Source organism: Lissotriton helveticus, chromosome 1_1 (genome assembly GCF_964261635.1).
Source record: "Lissotriton helveticus chromosome 1_1, aLisHel1.1, whole genome shotgun sequence".
Lineage (NCBI taxonomy): Eukaryota > Metazoa > Chordata > Amphibia > Caudata > Salamandridae > Lissotriton > Lissotriton helveticus.
The window spans coordinates 892,776,908-892,793,567 of NC_136057.1; the positions used below are offsets into that span (position 1 = coordinate 892,776,908).

At 40.5% G+C, this 16,660-nt stretch overlaps 1 long non-coding RNA gene across 2 annotated transcripts; it reads left to right on the forward strand.

The window, feature by feature from the left end:
• The first annotated feature begins 7,361 nt into the window (after positions 1-7,361).
• LOC144771216 (uncharacterized) lies at positions 7,362-9,331 on the forward strand. Of its 2 annotated transcripts, XR_013599175.1 has the most exons (6): positions 7,362-7,497; positions 7,605-7,709; positions 7,813-7,892; positions 7,984-8,072; positions 8,301-8,412; positions 9,064-9,331. It is a non-coding gene; the product is annotated as an uncharacterized LOC144771216 (long non-coding RNA). The 2 variants fall into 2 exon arrangements; XR_013599181.1 differs by lacking the exon at positions 7,984-8,072.
• Positions 9,332-16,660: the final 7,329 nt, after the last annotated feature.

The following is a 16,660-nucleotide window of genomic DNA, read 5'->3' on the forward strand; positions in this document are numbered from 1 at the left end:
ATATAGCTGAGAAAAACACAGACTCTGATACGCAGGTGGAGAGTGGCATTGTTCGGAGGGGGTGGGCTGAGTGAACGATATGTGGGAAAGATACTCCTGTTTATGTTGTACACTGTATTCATATTTATGTGCCACGTAGTCCTTTGGGACTCTGCCGTGCCTAGGATTATGCATTGGGGGTATGCCCGTAGAAGGGAAGATGCTCAAATTATTGACCCCGAGAAGAGTGAGCTGGCTCTTAGTGATTTTGTATTTCTCTGACATTTAGACTATTCCTACTGATGCCATATGTTTTGACATGTACATTATAGTATATCATTGTTGTTATAATCGAACGCCTAACAAATTACCGCTTAACTACTGATTTCCTGATCATTGTGTAACACAACTGAAAAATAAAGTTAAAAAAATAAATACATTTCTGTTATTAGTTTGTACAGAAGGTAAATAAGAATGATGCCATATGTTTTTAGATATAATGGTGAAATAATGTGTTGTTAATTCTTCTTCTTTTTGTAGTTTGAGCTAAGGCATAGTTGAATGATGCAACATTATTTAAGATTTAATAATAAAGATGTATAATAAAAGTGTGGTTTTAGAAATGCTCATTAAAGGTGTTGTTTATTGGTTTTCTTCCTTACGTCTGTTGAGATGTATAGTTTGATGATGTTGCATATTTCTAGATTTAATGGTCAAGATGTAGCTCAAAAGTAAACCACCACATTTTACACTTTCTGCTATGTTGTAGGTAACTACTTAACTAGATAGTATGTAATGACTCATTTATGTGTTCAAATGGTATTTATATTGTTGTATGTATATTTACTGAATTATTGAGAGGTGCTTGACTGATTACAGGACTGCAAAGGTAGTGAATATGGGATTTTATAAGTACATGAGAAATGATTTACTGATCCTATATTGTGCAATCACCCAGTTAGTATGCAAGCACTACCCATGCATTCATGCAATGACACATGCACTATCTATTCAGTCCCCGTGCCACCTATACAGTACTGATTCACTCCTCCAATTACCCAGGTAGTACCCATGAAGTCCAGGATTCACACGGTCACTCTCTGTGCACTCCTCTAGTCATCCAGCTGGTCCCATGTCCTTATCTAATCACTGTGCCAAAACCCAAGAACTTATAAATTCACCATGCTGTCAACTTGCAGTACTCTAAGTATCCAGTCATTATCCATGTACTTGTATAATAACTAAGTATGGGCGAATTTTGCAGATTCACGGTCCGCGAATTCGGGCAAAATGGCAAAAAATGTCTGCTAGTTCGCAGATTTACTGCAAACTTGCGGATTTTTTTGCAATTTGTGGCACGTGTGTCTGTAACTTTGCCACCGCGCCGAAAGGCACCGAGGTCCCTTGAGTAAGCTGTCCATCATAGTGAGGAAAGGGCGGGAAGAAGTTGCATACCCTAGTGTGTGTGTGGCGGGGCCAAATGGGTGGGGCTTCCATGCGAGTTCACATGCCTCTTTAAGGGTCAGAGACCGACCAGAGCAGAGATGAGAAGGAAGCAGCCTCCTGGTCACAGTAAGTACAGGGGGATTGCGCTCGAGAAACTCGTGAATGCAAAGACCTCCATCAAGGATTACATCTAATTGTAGGTGGTAGATATGGGGAGGAAGCACACCTGCCTAAAATCGACCGTGCTCACTAGTTGTTTGGGCGCCGTAGGGCCCTCGAGTGAGCTGTCCATCGTTGTGAGGAAAGGGCGCAAAGATGTTGCATACCCTAGTGTGTCTGTGGCGGGGTCAAACGGGAGGGCTTCCATGCGAGTTCACATGCCTCTTTAAGGGTCAGAGACCGATCAGAGCAGAGATGAGAAGGAAGCAGCCTCCTGGTCACAGGAAGTACACAGGGATTGCGCTAGAGAAACTCGTGGATGCAAACACCTCCATCAAGGATTACATCTAATTGTAGGTGGTAGAGATATGGGGAGGAAGCACACCTGCCTAGCCTCGACCGTGCTCACTAGTTGTTTGGGCTGATTATAATACGTGACTGAATTTGAGCTTCAACTCGGGCACCTGCTTTATTTATATCTGTAAGTGCTTCCTGTTGAGGTTTAATTTTTGTGACAGGAGCATCGTGCCAGAATGAATCCAGCCTGCATTATCCACGAAGATGCGGCAAAAAAAAAATAAATCCGCCCGCGAGCGGATTTGCGGATTTTTCGTCAATTTTGCATAATTCGCGGATCGTGAAATTGCCAAAAATCCGCAAAATCCGCGAGCGGAACGGATTTTGCACCCACCCTTAATAATAACTAAGGCATTGAGACATGCAGTGCTACAATCAAATGTGCAGTATCCATGCAGTCCCCTAACGACCTACACAGTACTGATTCACTCCTCCAAATAACCAGGTAGTACACATAAAGTCCAGGAATCACACTGTCACTCTCTGTGCACTCCTCCTATCATCCAGCCAGTACCATGTCCTTATCTAATCACTGCGCCAAAACCCAAGCACTTTTAAATTCACCATGCTGTCAACTTGCAGCACTCCAGTCACTATCCAAGTGCTTGTATAATGACTGAGGCATTGAGACATGCAGTGCTACAACGAAATGGGCACTATCCATGCAGTCTATACCAAAACATTCAATAAATTGCTGCCAAAACTCTCCCTTGTTATTACACCAAAAGATTGCGACTACACACTACATTTGTATGGACTGATGAACACATTATGACCTTAGCAATGTATTCCAATATGATCAGTCCCTGAGCAAAATAGTAACTATAGTGTCCGATTTAGTTTATCAGATTGGATAGGACACATGAGCTGCGTATGTAAATAACCTGATGTGCTATGTATATTTTCTATGTAAATATTGACCTAGTCTCTCCCAGGATTAGTGTAAATATCTTTTGTAATTTATTAATGTATATGTAATTTAATGCGACCACTGTATATATGTAATATACATACTTATATATTCTTTTTTTAATTTTCTCTTTAGTGTATATTGTGTCTCATGTATGTGCGAAAGACGGTCACCTGATGAAGGCAGAATGCCGAAACGCGCGTAGTCAAAAACCACCGCTTTGCCTACTTTAAAAAGAACACTGACCGGTTCTATTGTGATTTGTCTAGTTCATGTATTGTGTGTATATATATGTGTTTTTTCTATATATGATTTTTGAATTATCAATACCTGGATGAGAAATGAAATACCTTTTTTAAAAAAATTAAAAAATGTTGATCAAAGTAATTTGAAACAAAATATCAGGAAAAAATAAAAATGCTTTTCATATAAAACAAAAACTTTGATTCTAATCGTATATATGTAGTGTGTAGTCGCAATCTTTTGGTGTAATAACAAGGGAGTGTTTTGGCAGCAATTTATTGAATGTTTTGCTATAGTTTTCACTTTTCTAAATGACACTATTTCCCTACGTATAGCAAATGAAGTATCTGTAGTGGTCCCCTGTTTTCCAAAATATATTTACTCATGGCCTGTCCATGAGGGGAGTTCTGTTTGTTTGTATAATCCATTGATTTAGTGAATTTACGCAGCCAGTATTTGATCTATTCAGCAGTAGTTTACATATTGGATATATGGTGTAGGCCTTAATGCTGTGACTGATCCGGTAACTATGCTTTGCCCAGATTGAATACAATATATTCAAGACCTAGGAGTAACCATTCTCTCACAGACCACTTTTTCTATGTTCTTTCTATATCTTTGCTGAGCACTATAACAACTAAAATAAATATTTTCTAATATTTCGATAATGGTCAATTTGAAATCATTCGGATTCAGTGATGATGACTTTGTAGCAATGGTAGGATCATCTACTGATTTTGACAATAGACACCCTTCTAATGCAGATAAAAATGAAGATCTAACCAAACTTTTAGCCCTTAAGAAAAAAGTGAAAAGCATAGAACAGCATGGGAAATTTATACTAGATTATCTAAAGGCGGGTGTTATCCCCCAAGGCTTGCAAATAAAGAATATCCCTGGTTTCTTTGTAACAATCAAACATTTTTTAGAACGGTGGTCCCTCATCTCTAATCGATGCTCTAGGGATCTTATGATGTTGATTGTAGAGACAGCAAAGGAAGTCTTACATCAGCTCCTACAAGACATCCTTGAGTTAGAAGACAAAATAAAGTCATCTACAGTCATCCTTGATATAAAAAAGAAATTGGAAGAGGTAGAAACAGAATTAAATTCATACAGAGATTACCTCATAAAGGGCAAAATGGATAAATTCCAGAAAGATCTGCGTTTTTACAGCAAAGAAAGTGTATATCCATACCTTGCAGACAATTTCTACGAACAAACAGATACAACTAACCAAGGAACGTCATCATATCAATCAGACATGAGACCTAAAAGAGTGACCACTTTTTCGAACAGCTCAGACTCAGATAGTAACTCAAGCATCACCATATCAAGGAAGAGGACAAAGAGGGGCCCAGAGACCTAACCAAGGTTACCGCCCTTTTTTAGGGAGGCGCCCCCAGAACAGAGGAAATTGGCGACCGAATTACCGACCCAATTTCAAGCCTCAATATCAGTATCAACCGAACCACTCTTATCAACAACAGGGGCAATATCAAACACAATTTCAAGACCATCAACCTCAGAACCCAAACAGATATTTGGAACCGAGAAACGCTCGGTATTGGAGGGAATAAAAACTATCCCGATTTTTAACCTTAGCAAATTAGAGGCTAATACACCAATCTGTTCGATCCTCTCTAAGGGACTTTCCTTTGTGCTCCATTCTGGGCTAAACAAATTTGAACTATACAATGATATGATGACATTCTTTCGCAAAATTCGCTTAAAGAGTTTTTTCTCCAACAATGAGTACAACGCTTCGGAAGAGAATAAGTCTGGCCTAACCCCTAAATCGGTATTTACACCAACTTTGGAACAAGTGGCTCCGGAAATACGCATATTTGAGCGAGTAGTAATCAACAAATTGCGTACTGCCACTAAATACATACCGAACACCCCATACAATATCAGTATGGAAGAACACAAAGCATTAGTACAACTCAAGGACTCAAAAGATGTAATCATAAATAGTTGTGACAAGGGGGGAGGGATAGCGATTCTAGACACTGCAAAATACTTTGAGAAAATGGAAGAAATGCTTAGTGATAATACTTTCTATACCAGAATCATTAAAGACCCTACCAGTAAAACAAAAACCAAATTTTTGAAATTGACTACTAAAGCTTTGCAGAATGGAGATATGTGCACTAAAGAGTTCGAAATACCTGAACATAGATAACCCGAGAATGGCCAGCATGTATGGAACCCCTAAAGTTCATAAGGATGAGTTAGATCCACCGTTTCGTCCCATTGTGACAACTATTGGTAGCATAACAGAACCAATATCCAAATATCTAGATGCTATACTGCGTCCCTATATCTCAGCAATACCGGGATATGTGCAAGACACCAGGCACATAATTAACCAATTAGAAGGGACAGCATTCAATGCTCAAAGAAAATGGATTGTGACATTGGATGACGAAAGTCTTTATTCAAACATCCCATGTATTGGTGCCATTGATGCTACAAGATGGTTCATTGAACTATATGACATAGAGTGCAACATCGAGTTCATTCTGGACTGCCTAAGAATTGTTTTGGAGGAAAATGTATTCGAATTTCGAGGTACCCTCTATAGGCAGATAAAAGGTGTGAGTATGGGGGCGTCTTGAGCCCCCACTATTGCGAATATTTATGTGGCCTTTTTTGAAAAATGTAACATTTCCAATGAGGTGGCCCCATTTTTCGAATCTATCTTTTATTGGTCACGATACATCGATGACGTTATTTTTATATGGAATGACAATGAAGACACTCTCAAAGTATTCATATTGTGGCTAAATGCTTGTGATACAAATTTGAAATTCACTGCCCATATGAGTAATACAGAAATGGAATTCTTGGACATCATTGTAAAACATGATCAGGGCCAACTATTCATGGATCTTTTTGTCAAACCTACGGCACGTAACACCATCCTTCATTATGATAGTTTTCATCCGGCAGCACAGAAAAACAGCATCCCCTTGAGTCAATTCCTCCGATTAAGGAGAAATTGCACTAAACTAAGAGATTATGATGAACGAGCAAAAGGTAATGCAAAATAAGTTTGAGGAGCGTGGTTATCCACACAGGCTAGTACGAGAGTCCTTTAAAAGGGCTAGGTACTATGACCGCCAACACCTCTTAGAGGGCACAAAAGCCAATCAGGAAACAAATCTGGTGTTTGTATCCAGACATTCCCTCTTGAATAATCAAGTGCGACAAATACTGTACTCAAACTGGCACATCTTAAATATAGATAAATGTGGGGAGGAAAAATTACCCAAACCGCTATTTGCGTACAGAAAGAATAAGAACATCAAAGACCTAGTGGTAAGATCGCGCATGCCTGCTCGCAAAGAATGCACGCAAAGAAGCATAATGGACCATAATCCCGTAATTGGAAACTACAAGTGCGGTACCTGTAAAGTGTGCCACAGGCTATTGAGACAAAAGAACTGATACACAATGGAATGAGGACACAAACTAAAGGCATGACAAATTGTAAAACAAAAAATATTGTGTATCTGTTATTATGCCCTTGCAACCAAGGGTATGTAGGTGAATCCTCAAGATCCCTATACACGAGAGTAACAGAACACAAGTCGGCAATCCGGACACTGAAAATTAACGCTCCCTTGGTATCTCACTATGTAGAAAATAATCATAAACCTGAGGATATTCGTTGGCTCATCATAGAGAGAATAGAGCCAAGAGAAGGTTCTTGCAGTGATAAGATCCGTAAAAAACGTGAAGTTTTTTGGATTTTTACCCTTGACACTACGAATAGAGGACTCAATCTATCCATTCCATGGGAGCAGGCAATTATATAGACCTCCAACTGTACTAGCTTGGAACATATGACATATTTTTTCAACATATTTGATATGGCGTAGAATAAGTTAATATTTGCACTCTTTACACATTGGATTTACTATTCTTGCCATGTATAAAAACCATCTACATTATAGATCATATATCCTATCAGTAAAAGAAGGCATAAGTTAAAACTATGTGCTTAAAATAATCGGTGACCTTACCACTCATCATCTAGGATGAAATATGTTCTTATTTTAAAATCAAAGAGTTATGTCCTGCATGAATCACATACATTATTGCATTATTTTCACCATAATAGCCATTTATATATAGATATATCCTAGTTCTGATTCCCTTTTCCTTATTTTAGTCTGTTTTTTAGCTTTATTACACCTTCTGACGCACATTGTATTACATCAGCATACATGCCCCAACTTGTGCACAGGTGTAAACAATGGACCATTCGAACGCAGGAAAATCATGCTATATAAACGCGAGGGTCTTCGCCTTTTCGTTTTCGTACCCGGATAGAGTTTTTCGGCACGGCCCATGAAATAGAACCCCTATAGAGGACTCATCTTTTAAACACGAAGGTAAGCCGCCGATACCATGTAGAATCGCTCGTCAGACATAGCAAAACAGCTCCTGCTTTTTGTTAACAAAACGTAAATCGGAAATGCTGTCCTCTATTTATTTATAGAACAACAAGCTACTTTCCAGCGCCGTTGTTATATATACGACTCTGCAGTATTGAACTACATTCATCCCCATAGAGGAATCATTCATATACTTTTTACCCACGAAGGTAAGCCGCCGATACCGCTTAGAATCACGCGTTATGTACAGCTATACAGCTTCCGCTTTTTGTTACCCAAACGCAAATTTGAAATACTGTTCTTTATTCATAGAACCAAAAGCTACTTCCTAGCGTTATTGTTAAGAAGATTCTGCAGCATTGAGCCCTAGCCGTGATAGACACCAATTAAAGGTACCTGCTATAATTATGGACAATATGTATGAATTGAGCCAATTATGGTTATTGAAAAGGCAATTTATCTCGGAATTTAATATGTACATAGGCAGCCGTTGCCCCTGAATTGCAGATCTTGAAAACTCACGAGAATGCTATGATACATCAGTTAACGAATATTGCGAGGATCATATACAGGTACTAAGGAATGTAGAACTAAATAAGCATGCTTAAATTCTAAAATTAGATTCCTGTTTTTGAAGTGACCAGCGAGAGCATTTTATTAAAATAAAATCCAGAACGACATAATACATAAAAAATGTATACTCTAAAACTAAAAGAAAAACAAACTAAAACTGAGCCAGAATCGTAGAGATAAGCTGTTTAAATGCTATTAGCAGTCTTGTTTTTGTGTATCCTCTGAAGGTCCTTCACCATTACAGCATCGAATAAACTAGAAGGTTTGCTGAGACTTTAAAACCACTTTTAGCCCAGCTGTACAGGAATTTCTGTTCTTATTGCCTAATATATGTGTGCTGTAAGTACAGCTATTTTCTTCATATAAAAGAACGATATAATCTATGATAGTTGAAATGGAACACTAAACCATCAGAGTGCATCTTAGCTAGAACACCTGCTGATAGTAAAAATATGTCCGTTGATAATGACAGAATGATGGATTATCTTTATAGTAAGCCTCCTTCTTCGATCACTCCTTATCTATTCTAGTTTTCATCTGCTACCTTTCCTTTTGCGTTTAATATAAGATCACCTTTTTAGTTAAATTCTTTTTTGAACCTATACATGATATATGGCCTCAAAAGTACTAGGAGAGATCTGTTGACCACATGTATACTTTGGTTCTAGTGTAGATATATAACAGTCTCGTACTTTGTATGGACTGATGAACACATTATGACCGTAGCAATGTATTCCAATATGATCAGTCACTGAGCAAGAATGTAACTATAGTGTCCGATTTAGGTTATCAGATTGAATAGGACACATGAGCTGCGTATGTAAATAACCTGATGTGCTATGTATATTTTCTATGTAAATATTGACCTAGTCTCTCCCAGGATTAGTGTAAATGTCTTTTGTAATTTAATAATGTAGATGTAATTTAATGCAACCACTGTATATATGTAATATACATACTTATATATTCTTTTTTTAATTTTCTCTTTAGTGTATATTGTGTCTCATGTATGTGCGAAAGACAGTCACCTGATGAAGGCAGAATGCTGAAACGCGCGTAGTCAAAAACCACCGCTTTGCCTACTTTAAAAAGAACACTGACCGGTTCTATTGTGATTTGTCTAGTTCATGTATTGTGTGTATATATATATATGTGTTTTTCTATATATGATTTTTGAATTATCAATACCTGGATGAGGAATTAAATACCTTTTTTAAAAAAATTAAAAACGTTGATAAAAGTAATTTGAAACAAAATATCAGGAAAAAATAAAAATGCTTTTCATATAAAACAAAAACTTTGATTCTAATCTTATATATGTAGTATGTAGTCGCAATCTTTTGGTGTAATAACAAGGGAGAGTTTTGGCAGCAATTTATTTAATGTTTTCCTATAGTTTTCACTTTTCTAAATGACACTATTTCCCTACGTATAGCAAATTAAGTATCTGTAGGGGTCCCCTGTTTTCCAAAATACACTATCCATGCAGTCCCCATACCACCTACACAGTACTGATTCACTCCTCCAATTACCCAGGTGGTGCCCATGACATCCAGAAATCATACTGCCACTCTCTGTGCACTCCTCTTATCATCCTGCTAGTACCATGTCCTTATCTAATCAATGCACCACAACCCAAGCCCTTATAAATTCAACAAGCTGTCAACTATCCATGTACTTGTATAATGACTGAGGCATTAAGACATGCAGTGCTACAATAACATGTGCACTATCCATGCCGTCCCCTAACCACCTACACAGTACTGATTCACTCCTCCAATTACCCAGGTGGTGCCCATGACATCCAGAAATCATACTGCCACTCTCTGTGCACTCCTCTTATCATCCTGCTAGTACCATGTCCTTATCTAATCAATGCACCACAACCCAAGCCCTTATAAATTCAACAAGCTGTCAACTATCCATGTACTTGTATAATGACTGAGGCATTAAGACATGCAGTGCTACAATAACATGTGCACTATCCATGCCGTCCCCTAACCACCTACACAGTACTGATTCACTCCTCCAATTACCCAGGTAGTACCCATGAAGTCCAGGAATCACACTGTCACTCTCTGTGCACTCCTTCAATCATCCAGCCAGTTCCATGTCCTTTTCTAATCACTGTGCCAATTCCCAAGCACTTCTAAATTCACCATGTGGTCAACTTGCAGCACTCTAAGTATCCAGTCATTATCCATGTACTTGAATAATGACTGAGGCATTAAGACATGCAGTGCTACAATGAAGCGAGCACTATCCATGCAGTCCCCTAACCAGCTACACAGTACTGATTCACTCCTCAAATAAATTACCCAGTTAGTACCCATGAAGTCCAGGAATCACACTTTCACTCTCTGTGCACTCTCCCAATCATCCAGCCAGTACCATGTCCTTATCTAATCACTGCGCCAAAACCCAAGCACTTATAAATTCACCACACAGTCAACTTGCAGCACTCTAAGTATCCAGTCACTATACATGTACTTGTATAATGACTGAGGCGTTAAGACATGCAGTACTACAATGAAATGTGCACTATCCATGCAGTCCCCTAACCACCTACACAGTACTGATTCACTACTCCAATTACACAGGTAGTACCCATGAAGTCTAGGAATCACACTGTCACTCTCTGTGCACTTCTTCAATCATCCAGCTAGTACCATGTCCTTATCTAATCACTGCGCCAATTCCCAAGCACTTCTAAATTCACCATGTGGTCAACTTGCAGCACTCTAAGTATCCAGTCATTATCCATGTACTTGAATAATGACTGAGGCATTAAGACATGCAGTGCTACAATGAAGCGAGCACTATCCATGCAGTCCCCTAACCAGCTACACAGTACTGATTCACTCCTCAAATAAATTACCCAGTTAGTACCCATGAAGTCCAGGAATCACACTTTCACTCTCTGTGCACTCTCCCAATCATCCAGCCAGTACCATGTCCTTATCTAATCACTGCGCCAAAACCCAAGCACTTATAAATTCACCACACAGTCAACTTGCAGCACTCTAAGTATCCAGTCACTATACATGTACTTGTATAATGACTGAGGCGTTAAGACATGCAGTACTACAATGAAATGTGCACTATCCATGCAGTCCCCTAACCACCTACACAGTACTGATTCACTACTCCAATTACACAGGTAGTACCCATGAAGTCTAGGAATCACACTGTCACTCTCTGTGCACTTCTTCAATCATCCAGCTAGTACCATGTCCTTATCTAATCACTGCGCCAAAAACCCAAGCACTTCTAAATTCACCATCCTGTTAACTTGCAGCACTCTAGGTATCCAGTCACTATCCATGTACTTGTATAATGACTGATGCATTAAGAAATGCATTGCTACAATGAAATGTGCAGTATCCATGCAGTCCTCTAACCACCTATAGAGTACTGATTCATTCTTCCAATTACCCATAAAGTCTAGGAATCACACTGTCACTCTCTGTGCACTCCTACAATTGCCCAGCCAGTACCATGTCCTTTTCTAATCACTGTGCCAATTCCCAAGCACTTATAAATTCACCATGTTGTCAACTTGCAGCACTCTAAGTATCCAGTCACTATCCATGTACTTGTATAATGGCTGATTCATTTAGACATGCAGTGTGATAATGAAATGTGCACTATCCATGCCGTCCCCTAACCACCTACACAGTACTGATTCACTCCTCCAATTACCCAGGTAGTACCCATGAAGTTCAGGAATCACATTGTCTCTCGGTGTGCACGCCTCCAATCATCCTGTTAGTACCATGTCCTTATCTAAGCACTGCACCAAAACTCAAGCACTTATAAATTCACCATGCTGTCAACTTGCACCACTCTAAGTATCCAGTCACTATCCATGTACTTGTATAATGACTGAGGCATTAACACATGCAGTGCTACAATGAACTGTGCACTATCCATGCAGTCCCCGAACCACCTACACAGTACTGATTCACTCCTCAAATAAATTACCCAGTTAGTACCCATGAAGTCCAGGAATCACACTTTCACTCTCTGTGCACTCTTCCAATCATCCAGCCAGTAACGCGTCCTTATCTAATCACTGGGCCAAAACCCAAGCACTTATAAATTCACCATACAGTCAACTTGCAGCACTCTAAGTATCCAGTCACTATACATGTACTTGTATAGTGACTGAGGCATTAAGACATGCAGAGCTTCAATGAAAGGTGTACTATCCATGCAGTCCCCTAACCACCTATACATGACTGATTCACTCCTCCAGTTACCCAGGTAGTACCCATGAAGTCCAGGAATCACACTGTCACTCTCTGTGCACTCCTCCAATCATCCAGCCAGTAACATGTCCTTATCTAATCACTGCACCAAAACCCAAGCACTTATAAATTCACCATGTTGTCAACTTGCAGCACTCTTAGTATCCAGTCACTATCCATGGACTTGTATAATGACTGAGGCATTAAGACATGCAGTGCTACAATGGAATGTGCACTATCCATGAAGTCCCCTAACCACTTACACAGTACTGATTCAATCCTCCAATTACCCAGGTAGTACCCATGCAGTCCAGCAATCACACTGTCACTCTCTGTGCAGTCATCCAATGATCCAGCTAGTACCATGTGCTTATCCAATCACTGCGCCAAAACCCAAGCACTTATAAATTCACCAGGCTGTCAACTTGCAGCACTCTAAGTATCCAGTCACTATCCATGTACTTGCATAATGACTGAGGCATTGAGACATGCAGTGCTACAATGAAATGTGCAGTATCCATGCAGTCCCCTAACCACCTATAAAGTACTGATTCACTCCTCCAATTACCCAGGTAGTACCCATAAAGTCTAGGAATCACACGGTCACTCTCTGTGCACTCCTGCAATCACCCAGCCAGTTCCATGTCCTTTTCTAATCACTGTGCCAATTCCCAAGCACTTATAAATTCACCATGTTGTCAACTTGCACCACTCTAAGTATCCAGTCACTATCCATGTACTTGTATAATGACTGAGGCATTAAGACATGCAGTGCTACAATGAACTGTGCACTATCCATGCAGTACCCTAACCACTTACACAGTACCGATTCACTCCTCACATAAATTACCCAGATAGTACCCATGAAGTCCAGGAATCACACTGTCACTCTCTGTGCACTCCTCCGATCATCCAGCCAGTACCATGTCCTTATCTAATCACTGCGCCAAAACCCAATCACTTACCAATTCACCATGCTGTCAACTATCCATGTACTTGTATAATGACTGAGGCATTAAGACATGCAGTGATACGTTGAAATGTGCATTATTCATGCAGTACCCTAACAACCTACGCAGTACTGATTAACTCCTCCAATTACCCAGGTAGTACACATGAAGTCCAGGAATCACACTGTTACTCTCTGTGCACTGCTCAAATCATCTAGCCAGTACCACATCTTTATCTAATCACTGCACCAATTCTCAAGCATTTATAAATTCACCATGCTGTCAACTTGCAGCACTCTAAGTATCCAGTCACTATCCATGGACTTGTATAATGACTGAGGCATTAAGGCATGCAGTGCTGCAATGAAGCGTGCACTATCCATGCAGTCTCCTAACCAGCTACACAGTACTGATTCACTCCTCAAATAAATTACCCAGGTAGTACCCATGAAGACCAGGAATCACACTTTCACTCTCTGTGCACTCTTCCAATCATCAAGCCAGTAACGTGTCCTTATCTAATCACTGCGCTAAAACCCAAGCACTTATAAATTCACCACACAGTCAACTTTCAGCACTCTAAGTATCCAATCACTATCCATGGACTTGTATAATGACTGAGGCATTAGGGCATGCAGTGCTTCAATGAAATGTGCACTATCCATGCAGTCCCCTAACCATCTACACAGTACTGATTCACTACTCCAATTACACAGGTAGTACCCATGCAGTCCAGCAATCACACTGCCACTCTCTGGCACTAATCCAATGATCCAGCTAGTACCATGTGCTTATCTAATCACTGCGCCAAAACCCAAGCACTTACAAATTCACCATGCTGTCAACTATCCATGTACTTCTATAATGACTGAGGCATTAGGACATGCTGCCATACAATGAAATGTGCATCATCCATGCAGTCCCCTAACCACCTACACAGTACTGATTCACTCCTCCAATTACGCCGGTAGAACCCATGAAGTCCAGGAATCACTCTGTCACTCTCTGTGCACTGCTCCAATCATCCAGCCAGTACCATGTCCTTATCTAATCACTGCGCCAAAACCCAAGCACTTATAAATTCACCAGGCTGTCCACTTGCACCACTCTAAGTATCCAGTCACTATCCATGTACTTGTATAATGACTGAGGCATTGAGACATGCAGTGCTACCATGAACTGTGCACTATCCATGCAGTCCCGTAACCACCTACACAGTACTGATTCACTCCTCCAATTACCCAGGTAGTACCCATGAAGTTCAGGAATCACATTGTCTCTCTGTGTGCACTCCTCCAATCATCCTGTTAGTACCATGTCCTTATCTAAGCACTGTGCCAAAACTCAAGCACTTATAAATTCACCATGCTGTCAACTTGCAGCACTCTTAGTATCCAGTCACTATCCATGGACTTGTATAATGACTGAGGCATTAAGACATGCAGTGCTAAGATGGAATATGCACTATCCATGCAGTCCCCTAACCACCTACACAGTTCTGATTCAATCCTCCAATTACCCAGGTAGTACCCATGCAGTCCAGCAATCACACTGTCACTCTCTGTGCACTCATCCAGCTAGTACCATGTGCTTATCTAATCACTGCGACAAAACCCAAACACTTATAAATTCACCAGGCTGTCAACTTGCAGCACTCTAAGTATCCAGTCACTATCCATGTACTTGTATAATGACTGAAGCATTAAGACATGCAGTGCTACAATGGAATATGCACTATCCATGCAGTCCCCTAACCACCTACACAGTTCTGATTCAATCCTCCAATTACCCAGGTAGTACCCATGCAGTCCAGCAATCACACTGTCACTCTCTGTGCACTCATCCAGCTAGTACCATGTGCTTATCTAATCACTGCGACAAAACCCAAGCACTTATAAATTCACCAGGCTGTCAACTTGCAGCACTCTAAGTATCCAGTCACTATCCATGTAGTTGTATAATGACTGAGGCATTGAGACATGCAGTGCTACAATGGAATGTGCACTATGCATGCAGTCCCCTAACCACCTACACAGTACTGATTCACTCCTCCAATTGCCCAGGTAGTACCCATGAAGTTCAGGAATCACATTGTCTCTCTGTGTGCACTCCTCCAATCATCCTGTTAGTACCATGTCCTTATCTAAGCACTGTGCCAAAACTCAAGCACTTATAAATTCACCATGCTGTCAACTAGCAGCACTCTAACTATCCAGTCACTAACCAAGTATTTGTATAATGACTGAGGCATTAAGACATGCTGTGCTGCAATGAAATGTGCAGTATCCATGCAGTCCTCTGACCACCTATACGGTACTGATTCACTCCTCCAATTACCCAGGTAGTGTGGAAAAGTAAATTTTGTCATGTTCTGTGTCCCTACGAGTCCTCCATCATATGTTATGTGTGCATGATTAATATGCCTATGTATTCCCTATGTTCGATTAATGACGCAATTACAGTTGTGTCCACCTCTAGTATGCCAATTTCCAGTTCTCGTGAATACTACGAATATCAGGCCTATGTAAAGCTACGTTGCCACGTTTCTCAGTGTGCACGTTATTCCATTGTAAAGTCCCCGTTTCTAGGCCTCAAAAGGGCCTGGACACCAGATTCAGCTCCTGTCTCCTGTCTCCTGAAGCCTCGCTGAGGAGCGATACAGCCCCCACCTGTATCCTCGACCCTTCACTTACTTCCTGCCTCACAGTGCCCGGCTCAGCCTGGCTCTGCCTCTGAGTCTGCCAAGAGTATGTTATGATTCCAGTTATCAGTTCAGTCCTCCTTCTCTGCATTCCTAAAGCTACTGAATCGCATCAATAGTTTCCGTCATTGTCTAGCCTTTACGTCTCCACGTTAGAGAAATACTGTATTAATGGTCATTTAATATTCTTCATCACGCACTACATGTAGAATAATGCATGCTCCAGTCTTAGAGTCCGTTAGCCTCTCCCCTCCTGACTCTTAGTTCATATCAACATGTTCTCAAAACATCAGATACTAGATACTGTTTAGGTACATGTCGCCCTGACTCTCCAGACTTCAGTCTCTGCTCCTAGCACAGAGTTCGTAGCCCCCAGCTTCTCCTAGTAACACGTCATTGCCAGTTTGCGCGCACCATTAGGTCAGAGGTCCCGGCTCCTTAGGTAGCCCCCTCCATGTTTCCGCCCCATTTATGACATATTCTGTTACGTTTGCATCACATGTCTATGTATACGCCCCTGTTACACCTACTTTCACCCTTATCTTTCGCGACTGCTATTGACCACACCCACTGCTCCGCCTATCATATGTATTGTAATGCAACTGTTTTAGTATATATGATCGTGCACTGTTATTAAATGTTACCCATTCCCTTACGCCGATCCCGATTCTGCCCCCGGCAGCGCT